The 27514-nt window shown below is 46.9% G+C and overlaps 1 protein-coding gene and 1 long non-coding RNA gene across 4 annotated transcripts in view; one reads left to right on the top strand and one right to left on the bottom strand.

The window, feature by feature from the left end:
* The window catches only part of LOC116424631 (uncharacterized), a 395606-nt gene that overhangs the window by 166578 nt on the left and 201514 nt on the right, over positions 1-27514 (bottom strand). The window lies entirely within an intron of this gene.
* LOC143174565 (uncharacterized) lies at positions 1344-26296 on the top strand. The gene is made up of 3 exons (XR_012998716.1): positions 1344-1650; positions 25961-26113; positions 26183-26296. It is a non-coding gene; the product is annotated as an uncharacterized LOC143174565 (long non-coding RNA).

Below are 27514 nucleotides of genomic sequence, written 5' to 3'. Positions count from 1 at the left end.
GCGACGCGGCACATTAGACTTCGCGGAGCACCTAAACGGTTCGAATAACAGGCGCGCTCTCATATACAACGGGACCTTACGTTCTATGTCTGTCGCGGTACAAGACGGTTCGGATAACTGACGATGAGAGCCTCGTGTAACACGAGTTCGCATAGTTCCGGCGGTTTCGCTCGTTCATCCCTCGGAGGACGGAACGCTAACAGTCGTCGCTGGCGTTCTCGTGACGCGAGTACCGTTTCACGATGATTCTTTCGGCCGGATAGAAATCTTCCGTAACCGAACGCATTTCGCAGAATGCGACTTGACGTTCGGCTGGAATTTTACTCCCTTGAAACCTAACTCTGTTCGTTAATATTGCAGCGCGAAACCTGCTGGATGTAAGGGAACAGAAATACCTCAGAAATAATTAGATAGTGTAAGCATTGCGATATCAAATAAGTAACTATTCCTTCTTACCTTTGTTACAAAAAAATAAGCGTAAAAATTTGAAGGTTTCCGCAGGAGTCAACGCTTTACAGTACCATTTCCATATCACTGAAGACAATAGAAAAATTCTAATCCTCAAATAAGAATTCTCAAAATTGATAAAAATATTGAAATGATCAATAAGTAACTTAATTCTCAACTACATGGCAATGTTTTCTAATTACCAGACCACTCGAGCCACATATTTGACGCTACGTCTAATGAGCCAACACTCTAATGAGATATCTACTGTGAGCTACCAGTGGTACACGCCGGCGTGAACGTGTTAAAGACATCAAGCACCAAGAAATAGTGTACAGTGTATCATGCAGAACGTTAGACTGTTCCTTTCCAACGATTCTCCTTTTGTCTCGAAGTCCATCTCCTAATTATAGAGACCACCGATTACATCGTTTCCAAGTAGAAAACCGAAGCCGAGTCGATGCGTTACGGTCGACCGGTGTCCAGCTTATGCAACGTTAAACTCTGAAATTTGTGTTTCATAAAAGTCGGCGTACAGCCGTTGAACGATGCCCGCTGTCAGTGAAGTCCGTTGCCTGGTGAAATACGATCGTTCCGGTTCGCGCGACACCGCCGGGATGGAATCTTCACAAAGCCCGGCGGAGAATAGCGTCCGAAATAGAGGTGGTCGAAGGTTCGCGGCGGTCAACAAGCGAGTTCCTCGTTTTGGCCGCGTTCGACGGAAGGGAGGCGTCGCCGTCGCCGCGGCGCTTTCTGCCCGCTATTTCTGGCGGCAAAAACAATACGATGCCGCGCTGTCAGGCGCCGCGACTCGTTTCAGATTCTCAGACACGAACCTCTGCGCTATTCTCTTTTCTGTCTCGAGTCGCGTGGCCGAGCTGCGTCCTCCGGTTCGATTATTTTAACGTTTCACCCGCGGACAATGGGCTATCCCGTTTCCGAACGTCTGTGTTCCAAAATGAATTACTGCGGTCTGTCGTACACGCGCACGGGTTCTCCAACGAGAGACTAGGAAAGAATCATTTAAATTACCCGATGTAGGTTAAACGCGCTATAAACGTCTCGGCGGAACACTGTGAATCAGATTAAATCTCCACTCGTTTCACTTGCGTGCGACTTCATCGTTCGTCGATGTTACAACTAAATCTTATTGAAATTGCAGCGTTGAGACGGACGCGGCGGACACGACGTAATCGTATATCTGTAAGTGTCTACTTTTAGTGTGCACTAAAAAATAGAATATTGATATATTTAGCAAGTTACAAACACGTAAATAAACCTCGACGTCCCGAGCGTTCGTAAGTCAACGAACTGTTCTAAAAGAGAAGTCGCTAACAGTCGAACGACTGCGCTGCTCTATGACAAAGGAATCGATCCAGCGCACTCGTAGTACCGGTTTCCTCGAGGAAAATTTCAAGAAAGTACGCGCGAACGACGCGAGAACAGACACGCTAGGAGAGGAACGCGAACAACGGCGAAGGCGCCTTGCCGCGAAACCCTTCGCGCGTTAACTGGCTGCCGTTAAATCAATTTACAACGACAGCGGTGGGCTTATCGCCGCGGCGGCCCTCGATATGCGAGCCCCGCCGCACATTAACAGTTTATGTAACGAGGGCGCGAGAGGATTGAAACATTCAAACCGGCACGTTGCGCGCGGCCGGTCTCGCCGGCCGCCGGCGCGACGGAGGGAGGCTATCTCGAAATTCGAACACGGCAGGTGAATATTTCAATCGAATACCGAATATCCTTCGCCTCGATTTACCGTGCGATCCGCGTACGCGTGTTCCTGAAGGAATTTTAAAAATTCACCCGTCGTCCCGGCCCGAGTTCGCTCGAGTCCCTGCCTCTCGAGGCGCCGGCCCCCGCTCGCTCGCTCGCTCTATTTCTCGCTCCTTTTTTTCTTCCCCTCCGCCCCTTCCGGCACAGACTGTGGAGTATCGATTCGTCGGAGGCGGCGGGAGAACGAGCATTTTAATTAGCCTGTTACGCGATCAACGATGAAGAACACGCGAAGATGCGCCCGTTCGCGACGAGCGGGTTCGTGAGGCACGAGGGCGAGAGCAATCGCGTGAAACGCGGAATTGAGACTTTATTGCCGATCCGAAAGAACGGGCTGTCGTGATTCGACGCGGGCAGAGTCGCGATCGTTACTGATCACTCGACGGTTCCGAGGGTCACGTGTGAATACGGCTTTTTCAGGGTTACGCTGGGATTGCGGAGTTTCGGGGGTAATAGAGGTATTAGCGTAGAATTAACGCGGAGCTATTAATGTAGAATCGATATGGAAATTAACGTAGAATCAACATAGACTTAGTGACATAGTAATCAATGTAGAATTAACCCTTAATGGAGCAATGCTGAGATATAAGCACCATGGCGCTTTCACTTTCTATGTCCAACGCGCATATAGTGGTGAAAATCATTTGATTAGTTTTACCACTGTTGGTGTAATGTTTACAATTAACGCGTTGAGTATCGTGCTAGCTGCCTTCTGCAAATTTCTGTAATTCCTGTGAGTTAAGGGTTAATAGAGTTTGGTCGATGACAATTTTAACCCTTTGCACTCGAGAAGTGACTCACCACTTGATTTCATACAGTAAAACTATCAAATCCGATATTTGATATTATACCTTATATAACGCATCAATTTGAGAAATATTGAAATATTGAGTCAGTTTCACAAAATATCGTCCTTATCTCATTAGAAAATATTAAAATATTTCTAGTGAAAAACCGAGTGCAAAGGGTTAACACTTGCCTGTATCTCATGAATACCTTGCCTCTACAACAAATTTTGTCTTGCATCGATTTCAAACCGATCATTAACTCGTTAATTTCACGACCATTCGTCTGACTATCAACAGCCACGATTCCAATTACTTCCATCGTCAGCTATAGACCTGTCGCCGGAACAAATTTCATTGAACCTCCGGTTCTTTTTATAAGACACTCGCGTGACGGTGGTTCCGAACGGAAGAGAGGCGATTCTAATTGATTCATGGATCGTACGTGAGGATTGGGAAGCGAGATCGCGTGGCTGGCGCGCCCGGCGTGTAAAACGAGCCGCGCCAGCGCGGCGCGGGGGCGGTTCCGTTTTTTTCACGGTGGTCCGCGCACGAAGCGGCGGTTCCCGGCCGGAAAGACGTACGACGTCGCTCGGGAAGAACTACACGAGAGTCCGCGCCTCTTCCAGTCACTATTATTAGTCCTAATAGACCGTATGTCACGGGAAATACCTCGTTGTTGCCCTCTTGTTCCATGGCGCGGGTCGCAACGACCGTTTTAAGGAGATTTTCGGATGAGAAACGTCCAGTGGTTGCTTTAGCAAACCGTGATCTATGGTAATAGATTCTAAACCACGCGGAAACGCCGCGGAAAATTCCGACGAAACAGAGCCTCTTAGTTTTTAACCTCTTCAGTCAGTTTTCTTAGAGTCCTAGGATTCAACGAGAATCAATGTTACTCGATGCGCGTAGCTCCAAGAAATTAGAACATAGAATTGAGAGTTTAGCGCTTGGATTCAAAAAGTTTGACTTCTAAAGTGAACGTATCTATGATGAACAGAGAAATTAGAGTTCTTGGTAATTATTAGTAAAAGGGATGTTAAAGTTTGATAATATTAACCCTTTGCACTTGAGAGGTGACTCTCAGCGCTTGATTTGATGCAGGGAAACTAAAATTTGATATTTAATATTGAACTATAATGCATCGGTGTGTGAAATATTGGGATAAAGAAGCTTTCTCAATTCACTTGTGATTTCCTATGAGTTCGTTTAAAAAAAAATCGTCTTTGTCTAGTTAGAAAATGTTGCAGAAAGAGTGCAAAGGGTTAATAGCGAGATGAAGTTGATGCGTATAGTTGCAGAAAAAATCATACGCGAGAGGTTCTAGTGTACGAATCATTCGCGAGAGATGCTTAAAACCGATCGTGACTTGTTTCCCCGTGGAAACGGGGGACAGGATATGAGCCGTCCCATCCGAGACGAGGCAGATATCCGGCGCGGCGGAACGCAGGCGAAATTTTCCGTTAAAGTCCCGTGTCGCGTTAGCGTCGATCGTGGTTTCTCATCGTGTCCCTGACTCCATTAAAGCGCCACGGTGTTCTTTGAAAGTGCTTTGCATAAAGTAGAAGCCATTCTCGTAATGATGATCGACGTTACGCCGCGTCCTACGGGGCTTTCCCGAAGTTATATTTGATTTAATTAGCGGATATGAGGTTATAAATCGTGGAAACGAGAAACGTCAGGTTTAATAAGTGCCCGTATTAAATAAGCGCGGCAGTATTATTCAAGCGTCCATCTAAACTGCAACACTGCTCGCTCGGAATGAATTCCCTACGCAACTCCCCGGACTTTCACCGGCCATATACTTTCCGGTAAATATTTAAATCGGCCCATTAACGTGTCGCTCGTCGCTCGGCGTTCGCTCGAGACTGTTGCATTTTTGCTAATCAACTAAGCGGAAGCTCTATCAAATTTTATAGAATATTCTATACGTCACAAGCAAACCTCGATACAACTGAATGTTTCCTCAATTATTTCCAAATAATCTAACACCGACAGACTGATGCATTCGTAAAACTGATGATCGACTCAAACCACCACGAAAGCAAAATATTATAGTGTTACTATAGTATAGATAATGAAAAGGTGGATTTTGAGTAATGATGGTTTACTTCGGAATAATTAATTCGCGAGTCAAAGCGGTTCAGTTCGGAAACGAAGAATCGAGAGAGTTAATGTTTCTGGAATTATTCTACGTGTTCGGAAGCTGCGAGAGAAAAACTTCACACTTCTTAAAAATACCTTAATCTACGCTAAAAATTCCAGATACTACAATATCGTCAAGCAAACGGACGTGTCCACGTGCGATAATAATATTCATAAAATCTAATGCTCGCTGTATCTCGCTATATAAACGAATCGTTTGATAAATGAAAAAAACGCGACGTAAATCTTTCCGGCCACGTTCGAGCCCTTAATCGGGGAACGCCCCGTTTCTCGTATCGGGTCGAGCCACCCCGGTTATCTGCCGGGCCGCTGCGCAAATCAGGATTTAAATTACACCGCGTATCATTACCCCCGCACCAACAGAACCATCGCAATTTCTCACGTCTTCGGGACACGGCCGGGGCGCCGGGCGAATCTCCTTCGACAAAACACGACAATTATTAATCTGCCGCGGTGTACCCGTTCCGCGAGTCTCCGCCGCTTCCGCCGCGGTGATTCGTCATCGAAGCGCTCCTTGAGCCCGCGATAATTCGAAATCGTCGTTCGTGCCGCCGTACGTATCGCTCGGAGGGCTGCGCCGCGACACCGGCATCCGGCATTATCGTTGCATGATTTACACGGCTCTGTTTCACCCCAACTCACCCTCTCTCTTTGTCTCCTCGCGGGGAAATCTGCGGGAGAGACAGATCGTTCTTCCTTCCCGTTGGCGGCGCTCGGATAACGCGGCTAACGGAGAGTGGATAACGGAACTTGAAATTAACGATTTTTTGTGATTACACGAGTGAAACGCGGCTGTCGACGATCAACTAATTCGTGGATTTTTTAACCCGTTGTTGCGCGATATCGAGACAGTCGCGAGGAAGTATACGAAGTGGATGCTGAAGTGGAAGTTGCAAAATTTAAGTGTCATCCAATTATCCGTTCGAATTAAGCACAGTTTATTATGAATTCTTGGGTTCTGAGGTACTAGTGGATATGGGAGAATTGGGATTTGTTTTATTTTGGAGAATTGTAGCGTAGTTATGAAAGAAATTAGGATAAAGGATTGAAGTATTGATATTGTCTATGAAGATACTATCTGTAAAGCAGGAATTCGTGTTGCATTCCATGGAAGAACCAGTCACTTTGGTTCCTAATCTTTTACTTTTTGCGAGGGTCGTAGAAACTATTATTGAAACAGACGCTGGGGTTGAAGTGAACATTCCGAAATTTGTATTATTACTTTAATTATATATAAACTGAAAAGAATAGGAGTCACGAGTTTCACGATGCCTAGTGTCGATCAGCAATATATATCATAATAAGCAGGTGCCTTGAAATCGATGCAGCGTCGCGAAACCTGTCGTCGCGTGCATCAGCCACGCGCATCGCGACGCGCGGAGGTCTTTACTCCGGCAGTTGCCGCGTGAAGAAGTGCGCAAAGACAAAGGGGGAGCGAGCGGGAAAATGGCGGAGATCAGAGAGGAAAAGGGAAAACAAGGGGCCACGGAGAAGTTAAACGCAGGCGGCGCACGTACGGACGCGCGTTTTAAGCGAGGTGTTATTTGAAAACACACGGGGAGCTGCAGTTGTTAGGTGGCGGCAGGACATCGCGGCAAAGTCGCCGCGCGAGGCTGCGGCTAACGAGAGCCGGGACAAAGGATAAAGAGCGAGAGTAAAGCTGGAAGACGGCCCGGGAAAAAGAAGAACGACGACCACGGTTAGATGGCTTGCTAACCGAAAATAAACCGTGCGTTATTGTTCATGTCTGCCGAGAGACGTTTAACGCTATTCGCGACACCGAGTTCGAGACACACAGCAACGTCAGATATTTTCAATTCTTGACGTTCGAAACCGTCGGTGTATCTAGAGCTCGTTCTTTGTATTCATTTGTCTTCGCGTTCGAACGTTTTTCGTCAGTACTTTAACATTCTCCGAAGAGATGCAAATTAACCCTGTGCACTCGGAAGTTTTTCACTTGAAATATTCAGTACTTTAATTAGATGTAGACGAGATTCTTTAAAATGAATTTATCAAGAAATACATAAATTAGGGAACAAAGCTATTTCCTTTCAATATTTCACGTATCGATGCAGTATAAAGTTAAATGGTACATTTCTCGCACTCTCGAGTGCAAGGGGTTAAGGGTCAAAACTATTATTTCAATATTTCACATAATGACGGGTTATAGAACGTTTAATATTAGATTCTAGACCCTATAGTTTCGAGTGCACAGGGTTAACCCTTGTTCTGTTCGCGGAACTCTAGCACAGAATTCTACTCGAAACCGTCTATATTTTCGAAAAACGCTGACGGTAAATTTCAGACGGAAGATCTAATTTAAGTCAGCAGAAGAATAAACCGAGCCTTCAACAGCGCGAAACTTGGAAAATCCTCGCGCGGAGGAGAACAGACGGAATATTCTTTCAAATCTAATACGTTATCTTGAATATTTGACAATGGATTTCCCGGCGAGAACGTTTATCGGCCGGCCGTGCGTTTTCCCGGCAGACGCGAAACATTCGGAATTCTCGGCGGCGAGCGGGGAGCATCGGGCGCCTGTCGTTGCTCGATGTTGCGGCGCCAGAAATACTGGACCGACGAGAGAAGCGCCGCGAGAGCTTACCACTCGCCGGCCGGAACGAAATTAATCGCGCGCCTCCGCGATTCCGGGGCCAGGCGGGGCCGAGCGGCTTCGGGACGGAGGAAGGTCCGATGACGGTTAAATATATCCGACATCGAATTACGCGCGGCGTCCGTCGAGATTTGCATAAACAGCGGGCCGGGATAGCCCGGCGACCGATTTAAAATCGTGACAGTGACGAAGAAACGCCCGACGGCGAACAAAAGCCTCGCAGCTCGTTCCCGAAATTTATTGCGGGCGTACACCGCCGCCCGGACACCACTTTGAAGACGCATCTCGCGCGCGGAACACAATTAAAGCGGCGTCGCGCCGGCTATTTTTAACTTTTACCGCGTCTACCTTTTCCGAAAGGAATGCTCGGAGCTCTTACTCGTTACAGAAGCGGCGGATGATTTAGGGAACGCTTTGGTGTATAAATAAACAATTTACTTAACGCTTTACCGGCTGCTATCGCGTACGCGTTCGCGTGTACCGATTTCTCGCTGTTGCAGTTAAATCAATTGTTTGCAACTTTTAAACATGAAAGTTCAATCTCGGCGAAATGTCGACAGCAAAGGGTTAATATTATCGAGCAGCTCAAGGTATCCCAAATATTTCGGAACTTAACGAACGAGCGATGCCGGGTGCAGCTTGACCGTTTGGTTAAGGAATTAATTAAAAACGTGGAATTACGTTTCTCTATTTTTACATGGAAAGACTGTAAATAGCGCGATCGTTCGGTTTTTCAATTTCCAAGCGGGTAATAACAAAAATAAAAATAAATAATTAAAAGGAAGACAGAGTCAATTTGATTCTACGAACCGATCGAGCGACACTTTTAGACGGTGTAATGCAAAAGCGCCATTTGTCACTCAAACGGTTAAAAATACTCTGCTTCGATTTCCATTTGACCGAAGCTCGTCCACGGAGACGCGCCCTTTCGCGAGGAAAACTTCATATTTTACACTCATCGGAAACCGCGCGAATTCGGCTCGACGTTCGACGAAAGCGGCATGAAAAATTATAGTCGCTCGCGTGGGGAGAGACGAGAATACCTCGGGAGAAGAAAGGAGGAGCAAGAACGAGAAGAAAATCCGCGCGAAGGACGGGTCGAGGAGGAAATACGGGGTGAAAGAGACGGCGAGCGGAGCGGCGGGGGGGAGAGAAGGGGAGGACGGAAAGGAGCGCCGGTGACGAGTCACTCTGTCATTTCGTTATGAGTTACCGAGAAGAAACGAGGCGGAAGGAGGAAGCCGGGAGACGAGCAATTCCTTCTGGAATTTCGGGAACGCTCGAGGGCCTAAATCGTTCTACTCTTCTGGAAGAAGAAAGGATGTCTCCGTTGCCGCGATCAAAGGCGGCGGCGGCGAATCGCTGCGCGCCCCGAAATTCAAAGTCGTGCGCCGCGCGCGCTCGCGCGCGAGCAGCCGAAATTATTTATCAGGCCGAGCCCCGTTTCTCTCGTTAAACGAGCCATGCCGGGTGGGCACCGCGCATCCGCGACGATCCGGCCGTTCGTCGGGAATTATAATTAGTTACCTGTCCATAACCGGACGCGCCGGGAATATACTCTTGAATTTCGAATCATTCCAGTGAGATTTCCAATTTCAAACCACTCGCGGAGTTGCTCGATGGTTGTTTTAATGTTTCATTTGTTAAACGAGCGTTCGAAAAGCTCGAATAGTTGCTCGGCAGCGGTTAAACCCGCGCTGAATTATTTCTGCTACGGAATTATTCCGCGTAGACGTTTTTCGAACGACCGGGAACTAGGAAAGCGGGAAACTCGCCCGGCGAATTAAAGAGGGAACGTACAGGGTGGAAATTAATTTGAAAAATCATCGAAGGAACACGCGTCGGGTCGATCTTCGCGTTTGTTAATTTTGAACGGCGAGAATCAGCGCGCGTTCCGTATTCACTGGGAATACTTTCGAGCGTGTCCAATTAAAATAAGAAGCGTTCGCGAGGCGACGGCGTCGGCGAGGAACCGATCGCCCTCGATTTTCGTCCAATATCCGATTCGCGGCCGTCGTCCCCGGCTTCTTCGTTCCCGGCCCCATCCGAGGCGGAGGTTAATTGAAAAATTCATCGAGCAGAAACGGCGACAGGCTGAAATAGCGCACCTGCTTTGAAATATAAACAACTGTTGAACCGGTCGACTTGAACTCGCTCCTCCACCGGCGACGGAGCCGGCGAGAAATGGAATTGCTCGGGAAATGGCGATACAGAGGCGAAAAGGCTGGGAAACTTTCGCAACGCCTCCTCGGTTATCAGGTTCCGATCTTTCCTCGTCTTTTCGACTCGTGCTCTAATTCATTTCGCGAGACGTAATCGATGCACGTTTATTTTCGACGCGGCGCTCCATCCTGATTACACTGCTTTCTATTCTGTAGCTTTATTCCCTTTTATTCGTTTCTGTTTCATATTATAGTGTTACTATAAGATAATGGAAAGGTGGATCTTGAGTATAAATAATATTCTACTTACTTCTACAATATCTTATTAGATTTTACTTCCGTTTGCATTCCTTGTTTCTTTATTTCCGTTGGACTCTCCTCACTTGCCCGTATCGATACGTGCGCGTGTCATTTATTGAATCTCGAGCCATTATTGGTCTTATAAAGGGATCCCATTTCCCGCGTACAAACAAATCGAATCAATGAAATGTAATATTCGGATGGCCGATGTGCATGGTGAACGCGTGTGAACCGTGTAGCCAGAGATTTTCATAGGGACGCGGTAAACAATGTTCTCGATTTCACAGGATTGATATTAAAAAGGGAAAAGCTGACCGTTCGTCTGGTTAAAAATATTAAATACAACTCCAAAAGCCCATGAATAATTGAATGAATCAATGTTTTCCGGGTGGCCGGTGCCGGACACCCTTTTCATGGAAATCTGTAAACTTCGACGGTTACAATCGCTCCCGCGGGTCACGCGAATAATTTCTTTTTAATCTGTCTTCTAATTATTCTATAATTCTACCCTATAATTATCGCGGATTTCAAGTTTGCCAGGCATTAGGTGCATTGATTCTTGCACTAAGCGATCTGCCGTTGAAAGTTCCGTCAATTAGTGAATTTATTTCGCTAACGACGCCGCTGCGAGCCACTGGCTACCGCGTAAATAAATGCTTGAACTCGAGGGTGACGCGATAAATGTTTCCAAAAGTGTATCAACCGGAGTTTCCCGCGAGGCTACCAAAATAATCAGCTTGACAAGTATTACAGTCCATCAAAGGTTCGCTGATAAGTCGGTATAACAAGTTCGGAAGCTCCTCTCGCAAGGAAATGACGACGGGACTCTATAATAATCGTTCTGACTTATTCATAGAGTCTCGAAAACTTACAGCAAAGAACGTACGCGAATCTGAAACGATTAGTACCGCGACAACCGATACTTTCGACTCGTAACTTCTAACTCCGCGTTAAAACGAAACGTTCCATTCATCGTCGGAAATTGTACCCCGCTTCCCTCTCGATCAGTCACGAATCCTAATTAAACAAACGTCAAACACGCTGCAAATTGATACGCATCGACGCACTGGGCACTCAATTCAATGCGCCTCAAACTATTTGCAAACCGTACATTAGATAAACACGCAAGTGACGAAATGAAAACGTATCGATATTCGGCGCAACTTGAAATCACAGCGTGATCCCTAATCGCCTCTAATCACTGAATCGCGTCTAACGAATTAACAAACTGTTAACCGGCAAACTACTATTATAAATAACGAATAACCGTGTTTACTTCAAATCACGCGTACAATCCAGAAACCGAGATACCAATTTACCCGAAGAATATCGAGAGCAAATATTCCCTTACTAAATTTTATTTTACTTTCGTTTGCATTGCTTTTTTTCCCTTTAATTCATTAACCCTTTGAACTCAGTAGGCTTCGATATTGCACCAGTTATATTAAATATTTGAATGAATCTCAAAGGAACTACCCTAAAATTATTAGATTCGCACATTCAAATTTTGTACTAAGGAGAATAAAAGATCGAAGAAATGTTATATTTCTAATTTTCGCTAGGAATACTAAAAATCAGTTGCAGCTGCTGATAGATCACAAAACAATCTGCCAAGGGTTAATCGATGCACTCGAGCAACAGCGTGGCAAACACGCGTCAAGCGAATCGTCGACCAGCGCGAATCAGAAGTACGTTGGCGCGCGATTAGAGGATCGGGGCGCAGACGTCCGCGCCGCAAAACTCGGTGAGCAGCCGGTGTCCCGCGCCGGAATCCGATTTGTCTCCGTTTCAAAGGAAGTTTCGCCGTGTTCCGGATCGCGGGACCCGTCGCTCGGCGGATCAGTCGAATTAATGAAGTAAACGTGGGCGAACGGAGGGGGAGGAGAGGAAACGGAGAAAAGCCGAATCGATGAATGAGCGGCCGCGCGGGCCGTGCCTCGTTGCGAACGATGGACGCGGTTCCGAGCTAATAAACCGGAAACCTGATGCGGTTCGGCCTAATAAACCGGAATTACCCGTATTAGGTGTCGGATCGAACGGTGTATCGCGCCTAGCTTCTCGGCAATAATGCGAATTTAGATTGATCCGGCCACGTGGAACGCGGAGCGTGGCCTGGTTCACCGAAACCGACGAACGGGCTCTCCCGTTTCAATTCTCCGCCCGGCCGAGCGCCCTCCGATCGATATGAATTTATTAGCGAGCCTGTAACAACGTTCCCGTCAGAAGGATGAATATGAATAAGCGAGCGAATCGGGGCGGAGGGAATCGCGGGACGAGCGCCCGACCGATTCCGAGATTCTGTTCGCGAGGAACCCTGCTCGGAGGCAACGATCTATCAAATCGTGCAAACACACGGCCTTCGATAATGCTGTTAACCCCTTGTACCCCGAGCTTTTTCATCGGAGGCATTCGACGCTTTTAAATCGGACGGGAAACACGACGCTGCTTTGTCTCGATGTTTCGTACGACGCGTTGCGAACCGTTTGGATGCTGAACAACTTTTGTGGATGTTTACCGAAAATGGTGATTGGGTGTGTATGCAAGAAAGTTAAGAGTAGTTGTCTAATGAGATCACAAATATTGTATTAGAGGAAAGTATCAAATAACATTTATTCAAGTAAATTTACTTTGATTTATTTCTTCAAGAATATTAAGAAAATTATCATTGATTTTGGCATAATACAAGAGCTATAGCTCTCCTCAGCATAAAGATTTTATAGTTTGGATATATCGAATTAAGTAGATCGAGTGCAAAGCGTTGACAATGAAATTTCAAGCAACGCTACATAGCTGCAAACCTCGAGCGAGATTTGAAGCTAAAGAACCTCCATAAGAATGTTGAATAGCAAGCAGCGTATTTTCCCCGAGATCGCGCGGCGCTTCCGCAGAGAATCGTCCCGTACGTTGGAATTAGTTTTTACAATGGCGTTTCATAATTCCTGTTTAGATAACGCGGTCGGAATAAATTTGACCCGCGGCGAACACGCCGGTCCGCCGCGTATCTCTCGTTTCTCGATTTATTTTTATCGGCGAGAAATGGGGCGAACGAGTATTTGAATTGCAGAATTAAACTGCCGGGATTTATGTTTCCAACGATCGGGGATATTCCGTTTCGGCCGGGTATCGTTTCTTATTTCAGATACTTTCGCGGCGCTTTCGCGACGCGTGCAGACAGTTTCCGCGATGACGACCGGAGGAATTGCCACCGGCATGCTTCCGCGGCGGCTGTCTTGGTATAGAGTTAACGTTCTACAAGTGTTTCCCTGTGTTTTATTAATTCAGGGAATCTTGTTGGAATTCCGCCGCGGGTCTACGTTATTCTCCGGAGTTCTACTCGGGTCCAAAAACAACACCGAGCCCGCCGCCACTAGTCACGGCAAGTTTGTTCGTGACTGCAGTTGCTTATTTCGCGTTGGAATACAGCGGCAGGAACAATTACGCGTGCGCGCCGCGTAACACGCTCCCCGTTGTACGCTGTTAGCTGTCCCGGTGACTGATGTAACATTTTTTCCTCCCCCCTTAACAAATTGCCGGCGATTTCAACTCTGAGATTTACGATCCGACCGGAAGCCTCTTCGAAACGTTTTCTTTCTCACTGTTTCCTTAAATCGTGCTTACTATCGACAATTTGTGAATACAACAAAATCTTCCATTCTACTTCAGGTGGAAATTTCATTTGAAGATAGTACATTGATAGCAAAATAGTTGTTTGATCCGTGGGTAATGAACAACATTGATTCTTAAATTAGTTTAGAAATCTTCATCGCGAGTCTCATTGTACGGCAAGGGGTTGAGTTAGCTTCAACTGGCAGACTCTGAATTATCAGTAAATTAGGAATAAAATAAAGAATTAACTCAAACGTTTATGATAGTTTCGTTTCGCACTTCAAAGCACCTTTTCCAACGTTTCGGTAAACTGAAAATCGTTGACGGCAGTTCTCGGCGAAAAATCGCCGGCGAATTCGAATATCCACGATACCGTACTCCCTGAAATTGCCGATGAACTCAAACACCTGCGATATTTACTTTCGAAAATTGCCGCTAATCCCAAGGAGCGTATTCATCGAGTCGCGGTAAGATTTACTTCAAATTCGAGTCAACAGCCGCGATATTTTCTTCCGGAGATTGCCCGAGAACTCAAACATCCGGTCACTTTCGTTCGGCACCGGCGGCGAACGAGGCGATAACGAGAATGACCGTTGGAAGACTGTTGCGATCCCGCGAATGTTCGGAATGCATAAGCTCCGCGTGAATCGCGGAGATTTTCGCGTGGCGAGCATCGCTGTCGGGGTCGGCGGCGAAATAATCGAGAGCCGGCTGTCGCACCGGAGGACAAAAGAGATATTTCACCGTCCGACAAATTTCCTCGCTAAATGGCCGTGCGCGAGAAAAAAATCCGGCGTGACGCGAGGGCGGGTCGGAAAAACAAAAACAAAAACGGCGCCGGGCCGAGCCGGACCGACGCAATGTCGGCCGGGAATCGGGACCGGAGGAATTAAAAACTCGTCGCCGGGCCGCGCGATAAATATAATAATAATTACCGGCGCGGCCGCGGCGCAATTAATGACCGATAATTATCGGACGTTTTTAACCGGCGACACGAATATTTCAAGCCCTTGCTCCGCGGCATCGATCCGCACGCGCGGCGAATAGGTTTCGGGCCGGAATACGATTATCATTAGTTATTTTTAAATTAAAATCAGATCCATTTTTCCCTTACGCGCGCGGCCAGTAACCGAGTAAACGGGAGTTCGCGGTGAACGGAGAGCTTAATATCTTCCCAGCGAGTTAGCACACCGATATGCAGCGTTCGTGAGCGTAATCGTCGAAAGAGATGATAAAACAAAGGGGTTAATCAAAATCCCGAGGTACGCGTTTAAGTCGGAACCGGCGAGAACGCGAGGCCGAACATGCGGTACGTGGATGGTAACAACTTTATGGGAACTTGAAATTACCGCCGAACCTAAACTTAGTGTTTTAGGTTGTACGAGGTGGCCATTACTCGGGGCGTAAACACCTATTCAACCGGCGAACCTGATGCTCCAATTTCAAAGCGCTAATCCCACTGTACAGCTTGAAATAATAGACGCGAGACGAGTGAACGAGAAAATTCGGAGAATTCGGGGAATCTAGTTGACATCTTAACTCTGCTGTCGCCGCCGTTCGAATGCCAGTGATTTCGAGATTAACGTTTTAATATCCGAGCTTTTCACTTGGACTACTGTGTTTCGTGATTATTGATATCTTAAATGCACTGAATATCCGAAATGATCTTGAAAATAAATACTTTCGCTTGAGTACTATAACGAATTTCTGAGGAAACTGAAAGTAATTTATTACAATTATTATAGGAGTTACATATTAACCCTTTTAGAATTGAAAATTCAATATTTAATTTTATAAAATGTACGAGCACATGGAACATCGAAATAAAATAGTCACTTAATTTATGCAAGGTATTTCTTTATGTTAATTGCAAAAAATAGCACTGACATTTCATCAGAAAATAATGAATATTTATTGAAAAAAATATTCTCAAGTACAAATTTTCAAGTGCGAATTTATTTCAATATAATATTCCAACAATAGACACAGCCGTTCGCGAAAAAACGCATCGCAAAGTTGTTCACAATGGAGCACGGTTTCCCAGCAGCCCGCCGAATAATGAGCAACAGATAAATCGTTAAAGGGCGCGCGACAAGTAATTGGGTAAACCGCTTTTCGTCCCTTTTCGGAAGAACGATTAATCCCTCACGGTTATTGAGCGTTACATCGGTCGGAGGCGGGCGGGCGCGGAAAATGCGCGGGCTTTGAGCCGGACGATAACGATAATAATAACATTACGATCCCGCTTACGGGAACCGGGAAATCGGCGCGCGTTCGATCCGCGAATCCGCCGCGGCCGGAACAAAACGGGTCCGGACGGGTAACCGAATTTTCGAAAACAATCGCGCGGCCCGGTTAATGATCCATTTTTGCGCTGTAATTTCTGCTCGCGCGTGCACGCGCGCGAAAAATAATTCCCGGCAGAATCGATATTTACGGAGCGGTTTCGGGCACGTTCGGCCCGCGGACGATTACGCGGAATAAAAGGAGCGGGCGCCGATCGTTCCGACGCGGAATGACAGCGAACACGTAGCGATATTAAAAACGACAGCTCGCCGGAAACGCGGAGGAATAATAAAAACGCTGTCGTTCGGGGAACGTCGATATCCGCGAAATAATGACAGAACAAAATTACCCGACACTCGTCGATTCGATCGTTCCATGCCGGCCGCCCCAATATCGTTACGCGGCTCTCGCCCGACTTCCATTTGTTGCCTCGAAAACGAGCGGATCCCTGTCGAGCATAATTGCGACAGATTTCTACTCGCGCAATTCGTTCTTTTTTTTCCGCCAGCTGAATCCTCGCGATTATACTTTCCTATCGGTGTCCCGCGTGTCTAGGAATGTATTCGCGACGTAAGAATCGCCGTTTCATGATTATATTCAAAGTTAAATTTGGACTTAGGAACTTAACCCTTTGAACGCTTAGGAACTTAGCCCTTTGCACTCGAAAGATGCCTCTCAGTCACCACTCTATTTATTCAAGAATATTTGGGAGACCTTGAAATGTTACCTTTAAATGGTACAATTGTGATACCACAAATAAATGTAGAAAATATTGTTGAAACAGGCAGAGGTCGCAATAAAATGAAATGTCGAGTCTGACTCGACATAGGACTGCTAAGGGTAAAAAGAATAAATATTACCCTGAGATCTATCAAGCAAGCGTTCACCCACGAAAATAATTATCACCGGCGCGTTATTTAAGACGCTCTTTTAAGTCAGCAACGCGTGTAACGAGGTTTATTAAAAGCAGCAACAGAGTAAACGGCGAACAGATTCATTGGATGGAGCGGCGCGCCGGCTGGTCTCTTTTTCGTCTGGCAGCGTATCAAAGTGCTTTGTCTCGGCCGTTTGGAAAATGCCCGGCGACCAGAGGGCACGCGGAGTCCGGCGGAATATTCATGAACCGCCTCCCTCTCCTCCCTTATTCTTCTTTTTCCTCTTCCAGCCCCCCCGACTATCGATGTAAACGCGTACACCGGCGACCGATTGTTTGCGTTCCACTTTATCGCACGTCGAAACGATCTGAGGGTTGTTAGCAACCCCCGCGAACCTTGGCTAGAATTGATTACCGACGTAACCGATCGAGCTTTATTAATTTCTCGGATTATGCTACGCTTCTTCTCGATTCGGAGGATAGACACTCTTCGACTGTTTTTTTGCTAGCTTTTTAACGATAGACTTACGGGCGTTTATACTACGTGTATAGTCGTCTATGTAAATCGCGGTAATTGTAGCTTTGGAGTATTGCAATGCCATTCGCGTAATTGCACGAATCAGAGTCGACTGGGACTGTTACGAATAACGTTTAAAACATTCGGTATCCGTTAAATTGAACGGTTTCGATCTAGTGTTACTAGAAATACTAGATACATCGAAATGATTCATTGTGAGCTTCCTGTTTCCACAATTATTCTTATGCTTTATTATTCTACTATTTCTCTAGTAAAATTCTTTGATGGATATATAAGAAATCTCAATAGATCCTTATAATTTACACCAATGAATACAAAACAGTCGACAGTTCCGTGAATTTCTCACTATCGGTTTCGGTTTTTTCGTTGAGCAATTATTGATATCTTCGAAGCATTGAATATTCGAAATCATTTTGAAAATTAATAGTTTCATTTCAGTAGTATGAGTGTCTGAAGAAACTGAAAATAATCTATTGTTACAATTTTTATGGGAATTGCACATTAATCGTATTAAATGCTCGGTAGTTCTAGTGTTAACGACATCAACCTCCCGAACGAATAAAATTATACAAACCTGCATCTCCCGAATCAAGATCCGCTAAAACCGACGTCCAGCCGATTTACTTACAAACGCAGTTGAAAGTGAAAGGAACGACGAGCTCGCAGAATCGAACGTCGAGCAACGGGAAGCAACGGAGAGCGGAATAATCCCGCTCAGCCGGGCGAACGGGAAACAGCGCCGCGAACCCGGGAAAAAGCAAGGGCCGCCGCGGTTAAACAGAAAGAAGGGGCAGGGAAAAAAGCGGGGGAAACAACGGAGCAACGTCGAAGCAATAAAATTCTCATCTACTCGGCCACGCTCGCCATCACCGTCAGGCTCGCCTTTCCCCGTTCCCATCCCGACAATCCGCAAGGGTTTAAACCACGGTGCAGAAGCCCGACGACGCCTCGGCATTCCGCGTAGCACAATTTACGAACAACGGGGCGCAGCTACGAGGCTGTCCCCCGCCCCGCTACCCGCCCCGCAGCAGCGGCTCCTCGACCGGCGAGCAAGTTGCTGCGTTTCGGTGCGAGGTCGCGTTTCCACCGACTACCCCGGTGTATATGCGGGGTAGTTTGTCACAGTCAAGTGCTCGCTAAGTATGCGCGACCATTTGTCTCCGATCTTCTATTCTGGCCCGGCCGTCATTCTACGTTCGCCGCAAACGGAATTAAATGTTTCTGCCTCTAGCGCTGCGCCACGTTCCCGGCGTTCCCGCCGGCTCGCCATCTTTTCGCTCGTACGGAAGCTTTCTTGCGGAGTCGCGGGGTCTCTCGGCTGCGCTTGATTTTCGCCTCGATTCGAGCGTCTTGGCGAAGGGTTTTCGATGGAGTTCGAAACGTCTCGAGTGATCTGGTTCTTGTAATTTCAATAGAGAAGGAATATTTCAATTGTTGTCTGATTAACCCATTGCTCCCCCTATTTTGTGAGTAGATTCCTCGTTAAGTTGAAAGAAATGTCATCTATACCTTATAAAAGTAAATTGAATATTTCTAGTGACAAATTTTTCGAGTGCAAAGGGTTAAACGTTACGTGTTAATTACGAAGTTAGAATCATGGATGTTTTAGGGATTCCTTTGTTGAGTGATAGAATTATTGTATCTAAAAATGAAGTTTCAATGCGATCGACGTTGTCTTAATGTATACGCTAAATTTAACCCCTTGGCGTACTATTTACTTTCGTTACTAGGTTCGTGTGATATTTTACTATTGACAGTTTGGAAGAAATGCAACAAAATTCTCCATTCTACTTCAAGTGGGAATTTTATTTATAATCCAATGATAATAGCAAAATAGTTCGCTTTGATCCGTGGGTAATGAATAACATCGATTGTTGGTTAATCGCGTTTGAAAACGAAAGAGGGCTGCTTACAAGAGAGGCTGAAGTTTTGACGAAACTTCGCGAAAGAGACGCTACGCGACCGGGCGGCGTTCTCCGTTGAAACTCATTTCGAGATATTTATTCGCGTGTCGCGATACAAACCGCCTCATTGAAAAAGAAGAATGAAAAGACTTGCCTTGTCCAACTGACATTTTTTCCGGGTCTGTCCCTGCAGCGCGAGAGCGGAGCCGCGCGCAACGCGGCCCAGGACCGTGAACAGTTTACGGGCATCGTTTTTCTCGTGGCCCGGGCTTTCCCGTCGAGTTCCGCGGAATTTTTGATGGCTCGTTCTCTCTGTTATTCATACGAAGTCCCGTTCCGACGCGTCGACCGCGGGACAGATGGATTTTTGTCAGCCCGGGAACTTTTCCACTTTATCGCGGCCGCCCGATGGCTTTCCCTCTGCGCGATTTCACGCGTTTCCGCGGACGACCGGTGAATATTCGAGCCCGGTTCTCCTTCGGAACGAAAGGAAACACCTTCCGGAACCTGGAGCATTCCAGCGGCGCGCAGAGATTCGTCGCGGAATTTTCCGCGGGGTTAATAAACAGCGGAGATTAAATTATCGCGTCATTTCGCCGGGAATAAAGCGATTCGTCCGGTGTCGGGTCAAAAAGCGGATTGCTTTTATCTGAAATCCATTAATGGCTTGTCGGGAAGCTGGATAAACGAACGCTTTTATTATTTACGCGCTGGAAAGGAGATACGTTTGATCCTGTTCAACACTTAGCGACGGCGTTTCGGCCGGCCTGCTTTTGACATCGGCCGGCGAGCGACGTCAGCTCACGGGGAACCGAAATTCATTTTAATTATCGACCACGACTCGTTACCAGACATCGTCCGTGTACTCTCGCCGATTAATATTCGACTGGCCCCGAAGCGCGAAAGAAAGGACCGCCATTCCGTGCTTCGGAATAATTCGGAAAGTACCCGGACGAATACGTTACGCGATGAAACGAGCGGAACTCGTCGCGATTTCAACGTCGCCTGTTACCCCTCTGCACGCGTCTCTGCTTGATAATTGCTTCTTCCCGTATAAAGCTCGCTTTCTAAGATTAAACATCGCGCGGATTATTCATTAAGCTGGCTCGCATTGAAGCCGAAGCTTGCGCGAAGCCCTTTTGCGACGCGAAAGTAACAATAAATGTTTTCCAAGGAGACCGGGGGAAATCCTCGCGACGACGGATTTCTATTAAGGAAATTTTTATTCCGCGGAATGCACGGCTGCCCCTCGTTACCTTTCATTCGCAACGGCTCCTCCCGCGGCAAAGCAAATGGACGGCCGACGCGCGGCGCCGGGTAAAAGTTGGATCTCGAAATGCACTAGCTTTTAAGGAATTAAATCCGACCGAGCCGGCGCTGCTGCTGCGCGCGCGCGAGCGAGCGCTAGCCGGGGCTAGCTCGTTCGCGTTGCCATACGCGTTATTGTTTTTCTATGTATGAAATATTAATTTCGCCCATTCGCGTGCGTCCTCGCGGGCCCGATATTCACTCGCGATCGTTGATAACCCCGGGCACTAGTGTTTTAACGGCAACTAATTCGCGTCGTCCCTTCCATGCATATCAATTCCGTGTTTCCCGTTGGATCTATTATACGCGGAGCCTCGTTACCATTAAGCCCGCGCCGGGACGCGGATCGAAAACGCAGAATAAACGTTCGTTAGCGCGCAGCTTTATTTTTCGAGGGAATTCCGGCCGAAGATTTACCTGTCGGCCGCGCATTTTTGCTCGAGCAAGTAGAAACGCCGATGAAACAGACGCGCCCCCGCTAAGTGCCGTTCGATGTTCGATCGAGGCTCGAATTGAATTTTCTCGAAAACGAAGCAAAACACGCGACGGTTTTATTCCATTATAATAAATGGACCGCGGATGTCTCTGCTGTTTCGCGCTGGTTAATTTTTTACTTGATTCGACAGGGGAACCGTCGAATCAAAGCGATCCGTCTAGGGTTTCCGATTTCGTTCGACTCTGGTGAATCGACCGACGCGCATTCTACGGTAGATAGAAATTTTAACGGTACCTCCGTGATTTCTATGAGGAAACACAATTTGGCCGCGAAATTCAGAGAGAATTTCCTAGGCAGATTTTCACCTCTGCATTATATTAAATGGGAGTCTCGCGACAGCGTTATCGGTGTAAATACGCGGCAGCAGAATTAATCGGGGGGAAGATACATTTCATTTAACGGAGTTAAAAAGGAAAAGGGAAGCGGGATCGTCCCGCCCGGAAGGCTCGAGCAGTTCTCGCTGCTACTCCCTTATCGGCAGCGAACTCGTGCGAAACTCGCGTGTCCGGGGACTTCAGTTCCACGAGTTTTATCTGACGGCCACTTGTACCGCGAGCCGAGAAAGTTACCGGGCGAAGAGCCGGCGAGATATGGAGACAAGAAGTCGAGCCGTAGAAAAAGACCAACAGCCGAGGCTCGCGCGCGCTGGGAAAAATGTCGCGGGAGTTCCGCCGCCTGTTCTGCTCGCTCGCCCTGTCCTTTTTACACCGCGGGTAAACCGTATGAAAAACCGTTCGACGAAATAATCATGCCAGACTTTTCGTCCGCGTCGAAACGCGCCCGGATAATTGCAAAACGGATAAAATTGCCGGTGAATAACTTTCAGCTTCGAGCGTGGTTTCCCGCAATTAAATTGAAAAGAAAAGGAACAATTTCCGATACGTGGAGCCCGGTAACTTTATAATCAGCCCGCGCAGAATGTAGCGTGACTTTTTTATTACGAAGTTACAGCGGCTCGAAGACCGACAACTTTTCCATTACAACTACGTAACCCTTTAATTCCATGAAGCAACGTATATTCAGAAAAAGAATAAATCTCCGTCCATTCCGCCGGTTTAAATGATAAAATTCATACCGGAGATCGCTTAATGCTCTCAGAAATTCAACCGAGCTTTCACGTTTCCCGGCCAATTATCCGGTCGTTTCATCTACTAATGCGTGGTATTATCGACTGGTGATCTACTATTCGCCGATACGCTTGCGCGTAGCGTAATCGAACCTATTGTAAAGCACTTTCGAGTGTACGCTGAATTTTTCTCGAAGGACCCAATATTGGGACTAAATGTCTGATTGATAAATGACTAAGTGATATACCTCCATGAATGGAGGTTTCTGAAGTGGTTCTAACTCGTCTGTTTCTAATCCGACTGAAATGGACCTCAGGGGCGGTTTTTCTATCCCTTCCTAAGCATGATACCTAGTCCTGTATCATCCCCTCTCAGTAGGGGGTGACGGAGTTGGTCGCTATGCTGAACGAATGCTTGGCAACGCTGGGAAATTCCATTAGGTCAAGATCCTCGAAGACACTTTTTCTAAAATTCTAACGGACCCTCTGGAACACGACTCTACGATACCTGGACTGAAAAAATAGACAATGGTTGATTTCTAAGCTGAACCGAAAGCTAACTTTTACGAACATCTCTAAGAATAATTTCCCGTATCGTAAAATTGTCCCCTTGTTGTCCTAATACGTATAAAATAGTAAACTAGAAAGACACGTCTCCTATGTTTCGCTAGATGTTGAATTATCTTGACACCGTACATAAAGAAGCTCCCGAGACGAAGCGGACAGTTGACTCGAGAGGAGCCAGTCCAGCGATGCAGGAGACAGCCTGTTGCCCTCGGAAAACTGATTAACGCGATCTCGTTAGAGGAGCCGCGTCTCCGGGTCGCGAGTCGGGGGATCAAAGCGCGGACAAACGGCGCGGGACGCGTCGCCGCGGTGAAACCGGCCGCGTATTTTGCTTAATTACAAGTCCTTTCGGGCTGCGGCATCATCGGACGGCGGTGCGGTGACTCGCGCCGACGCGACGCGTCTTTGCCCGGTTCCCCGCCCCTGGCCCCGCTTCTCCGCCGCGACACTTCGCGATAATGGCTCGCTTTATTAAGGACGTAAACGACCGTGGTAATTGCGGATCCCGGCTCGTTTCATTGGGCCGCGGTCTCCGGGCTACAAGCTCGCAGCTTAAACGGTTTCGGGTGACAAAGGGTCACCTGTAAGTTGAAACAGATTCGCGCTGCGAGCAATTCCCGAGACTTTGTCGGGATTAGAAATACGGAGCCCGGGCCATTTATGAAATTCCCTCGCGCCCCGTCTGCTCGCTCGTTCGTTCGTTCGCGCCGGCTGAGAATTATATCGGGCTTATCGTTCGCCGCGGGCGCTGTCGATTCGCCGTTTCGTCGGCCCGTTTATCGCCCGGCCCCGCTTCGCGGAGAAATCGCGCTCGCCCGATGAAATAAGAACGCTCGTTATCGGCGCGTCGCGGGACGCCAGCGCCGAACGGTATCTCGATGCTCAGTCTTCTGCCGGTGGAACCGTTCGGCTGTCGAGTTGACTTTTCGTCGGGTTCGCGTGAGAATTGTTAGAGTATTTATTCTATAATGCTTCGAGGGACTTGTATCTTAACGCTTGGACGACCGCCTGGAAAGAAATATAACTACAACCTTCTCCATTATCTTTAATTGAACTCATTCAGTGTATTTGATGAATTGCAAATAATCCTACGTCAAGACTTACTAAATAACAAAAGATAAATAGTGTAAAAGGCAGTACGTTGCTAAATGAAAAGTGGGAGATCTCCATTCGATTGGCTAAGTGTTAATTTAGGTACTGCTGAATCGAGTTGCAGCATTTGTAGCTTTTCACTGATTGTGAAAGGAGAAATCGGAAATGGGTGAAATTCTGGTGCTAATATAGTAAGATTGTAACATTGTCTGTAGCAAAATATTCGAATCAGTGTACAATGTGTACTCAAATAAGTTTGATTTTTATCAGATATATTTGTACTGGTAGATAACGAATGTTTCTTCGCGAGAGGTAGCAAGTAGAATAGTCGAGCAATGTTCAGACACACTAGTCACGCCACGTTCGATTATTCCCGGGCCCAACGAATATTTATTTCGACTCCCCCGAAAACAGGATGTTCGCAACAGCCGGTTACTTTCCGCAATTTCGACCTACTTTCGCGCGAGGAACCATTTGGCTCTCGGGTGCGCTGCTATCCCCGAAACACGCTGTACACGGGCAACGACGCGACACTTCAACGTCACGAGGCTCGATAAAAAAAGTGCTTGCCGCGTTAACGACGCGACCGGAACGACAACTGAAGAGCAACTAAGCAACTCGTCCTGCGAGCGAGGCGCACCTGTAAAAGCCGAAACAGAGCAGAAGTATTTCCCAGCGTTACGTCGGAAATGCTTAAATTCGTGGATGCTCTTTGAAACTTTATTACTGGACCATTTCGACGCTGCAGCTTCTGTTTTCATGATACGTTCCGAGTGCCTTATTACCGAGAAATTAACACAAGACTCTTCTAACGGTTATCAATAACAAAACTACGAAACAAACTATACAATTAACTAACAACAATGCAACTGGCACCATTATTCAAAAGAAACATGAAAATTATCCCAATCGCCGATTCTTTCGTTTCACTCGAAATCTCCGACGACTTATTAACCCCTTGACGTACAATGATGAGTGAGACTCGCGATGAAGGTTTCTAGACTAATTTAACAACAATCGATGTTATTCATTACCCACGGATCAAAGCAAACAACTATTTTGCTATTATCATTGTATTATAAATAAAATTTCTATTTGAAGTAGGATGGACAATTTTGTTGCATTTCCAAATTGTCGATAGTAAAGTGGTACTTCAGCTTAGAGGCGAAGGTAAATAGTACGGCAAGGGTTAACGAAGAACAGCTACGGTCGGTCGAGCTGATAAGACACTCGATTTCGATCATTGCAATCGCACGATCGACAAGAAAGTACGAACCAGCTCGCCGAACGTTCCCCGATTCCGCGCGCGTGTGCTCCGCCTCGATAATCCGGACCGCGGTTCATTATTCCGTAACCCTGTTTCCCCGTAATTGCATTAATTACGCGGCATAATACGGGATTTACGATGCACAAACAGTATCCAGCTCTTTATCAGGATCGACGGGAACACGGCGGAGGCCTTACTGCCGTTTAACACGTGCCGCGAGGCCGCGGTCCGTTGTAGAGCGTTTTTTCGCCACTCGGTGCAGTTCGAGGGCCATGCTCACGACCCTCGCGACCGGCTAGGCCTATCGCGCCGCCAGGGATCGAGATCGAGCCTCGACGGATCGACGAAACCGCCCCGTCAGCTTTTTCCAGGCGACAAGGCGGAATTTCAACGGGGACGCTGATTATCTCCCGAGGGATGGGACGCTGTTTTAACCCTTTGCGCCCGATAGGTGGCTCCGTTTGCTTTGACAAAATGATAGAATTCAATGTTCAATATCGTATTCCGTGCAACGTGATTGATAAAATATTAAAATAAAATAGTTTTCATTCAACTTCTTGAACGGAAGAGTGACTCGACATTAGTTTTCTTCGCAGGAGTGATTCCTCGTCAAGATATTTTTCAAATAAATTATTTTCCATATTATTAGTAAGAAGAATCGTTTATACTGCGCTCAACGAACTATTTTTCAAATGCATTTCAGATCACAACATCGTAACAATACAGTTACCGAGGGAAAAATGCGTAAGAAATTCAAAGCGCATAAGATAGACACACGGAGGGATACAATTTCCGAGCGGAGAGGACTGACGTGGAACACCTGGACCGTCCGAATGTCTAGGAATCTTTCTAGCAGGTGTTAATGAATTTCTGTTCTAATACCCCGGCAGCCGTATTTGTAACTTGTTGTTAACTTGTTCACCAGAAACTATGCGGGAGTTCGGAAGTGCGATAACGGTGTGTAATGAAAAGGAGGAGGCGTCCAATTTCCGTGATGGCGACGTATAACGAAAGGAAGCCGCGTTTAAGCGGCGGCGGGAGCAAAAACGGACACCGGCGGCGGAATTTTCTGCGGAGGAGGCCGAGCCACGAGCCCCGACGTTCATATATTGTCGCAAACTGCGATCAAATAGGAGATAATGAATAAAGTTCGCGGCCGAAGTTTAAATTGCAATATAGGTAAGCGATGGAGATGTGATTAAATAGAGCGACAACTTAGTCCAATACGCCGCCGACAATATGCTCGGTCCGTTCGAAGGGAAATTGTTTCTGAACCGTCGTTTCATATCGATTCACCCTACGGACAACTAAAACTGGTAAATATTAAAGCGGCTAAAGTGTCCTGCAACGCTTCGGCCACCTCGGAAAGTCTCTCGTCGCGACCCTCTGACCAATCGAACGCGAATGAAACTATAAATAGTTTTATATCCCTTCATTTCTTCTAAATCCCTTCAATATTCCCGTTTTCATTAACATTTCTTGGAATGTTCCATTAAAACCGTCGATTGATTTAATTAATAGATTACGAGCATTCAATAATCTGACATATTTCACGCTGTTACAGCAAGTAATAGCATCAGGAAAATTAAAACCAGACGCTTCTCGAAATTTCTCTATAGAAACTCCAAGACCATCGACCTTTCCCTCGATTCAGAATTCAGTTCGCATTGCTAAATTTCTTCAATTCCTGAATCATCTGATCCTCCGAATAATCGAAGAGAAGAAATCAGGAATGGGTCAATACGGCTTAACCGACAGTTCCATCGCTAAAATAGAAGCCTGTCGTCCAGGATGTGAAGGGTCCACTCGTTCGCAAAACACAGGGGCGGATAACAAGCTGAGAGGTGTCGCGGAAAAAAGGGAGGCCGAATATCACCGAATCAGCGACATTTATTATCGCGCGGCGCGCGCGGCAATTACCGATCTCTCGGCCCGTTGTAACTCAACGGCCATTAAATCCCCAGGACAAATGTCCGGCTGCCTCCGAAATCACTGTCGGACGGGAATTCTGTATTCCGCAGCATCGCCGTGTCATTTGGTTACCGGGGGAAAGAAGAGAGAGAGAGAGAGAGAGAGAGAGAGGGAGTGCAACAATGGAGAAGCAGAGATAAAGGGGGAAAAAGGAGCGCGAAGCGGGAACAGCAGTCGCGTTTCTCGGTCAAGTCAGCACTGAATTTTCCCATTTTCCCGGGTTGGTCCGTGTTTCGCGGGGTTCGTCGACCGCTTCTTAATTAGACGCTTCGCCTGTCCGAGTCCC

This window comes from Nomia melanderi, chromosome 5 (assembly GCF_051020985.1).
Source record: "Nomia melanderi isolate GNS246 chromosome 5, iyNomMela1, whole genome shotgun sequence".
Classification (NCBI taxonomy): Eukaryota; Metazoa; Arthropoda; class Insecta; order Hymenoptera; family Halictidae; genus Nomia; species Nomia melanderi.
Note: the sequence above shows the minus strand (reverse complement) of the source record. Positions and strands in the feature narration are given on the sequence as shown.